Here is a 1,638-nt window from a genome sequence, read left to right on the forward strand (position 1 = left end):
CTGCCAGATCCAGCCCGCGGGCTGGACTTTGCCCCCCCTGCTCTTTAGAGAAAGTGATATATGGCCAGACCCTTATCCCTGAGAGTGAAAAAGCAGGTACAAACAAACTGGAATTCCTCAGCCTCTGGCATCGTGTGTGTGTGGTGAGGCGGGGAGGAAGGGGCTCCAGTGGCATAGACACAAGACAACCAGACTTCACCCCGACTAGGTACAGACATGCAAAAAGCCTGAAGTGGAATCAGTCGAAGTTATGCAGCTTTCTGTAAGCTGAGTAGTTTAGATTGGTAACGAACAGGACACACATTTGTCCTTTGGTTGGGTGGGCAACCAAACTTAGACTGGGTTCCTCCATTTTTAAACCAGTCTGTGTACGCCGAACTTCGGTTCTGTTCTGGTTATAGACCAGTTTCTGATCACTTATACTGGTAAAAGTGCACTGTCTGTACCTGGCCCCAGTCATCAAATGATCACGTGTGTTTTGGAACAGCCTGTTCTAATGTCTACGGAGGCTCAGGCTGTTGTGCAACTGGCCGCAGGCTTCAGCTGGAACAAACTCCCCCATGGCTCCTGGTCCTTAATAAATGAACCCATAGCAACAGCATCAGCATATAAGTCTATGGGTTACAATCTTCTATGCCTTCCAAAGCTGTGCATTATTTTAATTCTTTTTATCGATAATGGAGTTATTCTGTATTCTCGCCAGTGTAAGAATGAAAGAAGATTTGTGCCCAGAGTGTATGTGGTTAAATTCAAAGTCGTGGGAAATGTGCAGCTTTTCAGTGTCCTGAGGTTTTTTGGAGTTTCTTTCCGAGGGGATGATGGCCGAGAGATCTTTTTAGGTCAGTCATGATTCTTGTATGTTGGAAGCTGGGAAGCTTCAATGGTCAAGTGGGAAATTAGGGTCTGGGGAAGAGAAGTCTGAAAAAGCAAACCTGGTATGAAAGGTGTGAGAAAAAACAATCAGGTTTAGATGATTTAGCTGTCTTGAGAATGAGTGAAGACACTGTTAAAATGTTATCTTCTGACAAAGAAATTCCATTTATCATAATGTAGAGAATATTCCCTAATATATGCTGATTTGGGTAGGAAAAAAGTGTAGAAAAAAGACATAGATGTAGCCTACAAAGCACTATTCTGTGGGGTCATGTGAATCTTAGACTTACCCACTGCAGAAGAATTTAGGATAGTTTTTTTTTTCCTTTAGTAATGGTCTAGTATCTCATTACTAGCCTCAGAAATATTTGGCTAAAAATTGTTTCTGAGGTTTGGGATCGATTCCAGAGAATCCAGCAAGAGAAAACCAAAATCTAAACACATGAGGTCAAACCTCATCTCTGAGCTGTAGGGCGTTCCCCTTTCCTCCCGTCTGCCCAGTACAAACCACGGTGTACGATGGGAGCTCTTCTGGAGAAAGACCTTAGCAAAGAAGGAATTGGGAAGTATAGTTCCCAGAGGCTAATAGTGGTCAATATTTCAGCTAGTAAAACACAAGCTAGTATTTTTTACCTCTTGAGTTTCCCCATAATAACAAACGTTGTCTTTTAGGATTTCTTTTCTTTCTGCCCCAGCTGATTTTGGGGCTTGGGCTGTTTCACTTTATGCACTCCCCCCCCCCCCCCCCTGCTCGTCTGTAGTAAC

At 43.6% G+C, this 1,638-nt stretch overlaps 1 long non-coding RNA gene across 1 annotated transcript in view; it reads right to left on the reverse strand.

Moving 5' to 3' along the window:
* Window positions 1-479: 479 nt before the first annotated feature.
* LOC109288001 overlaps window positions 480-1,638 on the reverse strand; it is a 17,014-nt gene continuing 15,855 nt past the window's right edge. Inside the window, exon 4 of the long non-coding RNA XR_002095044.1 lies at window positions 480-918. This is a non-coding gene — a long non-coding RNA (uncharacterized LOC109288001). The remainder of the gene's footprint in view (window positions 919-1,638) is intronic.

This window comes from Gavialis gangeticus, unplaced genomic scaffold (genome assembly GCF_001723915.1).
Source record: "Gavialis gangeticus isolate Ggan-Ray unplaced genomic scaffold, GavGan_comp1, whole genome shotgun sequence".
Lineage (NCBI taxonomy): Eukaryota > Metazoa > Chordata > Crocodylia > Gavialidae > Gavialis > Gavialis gangeticus.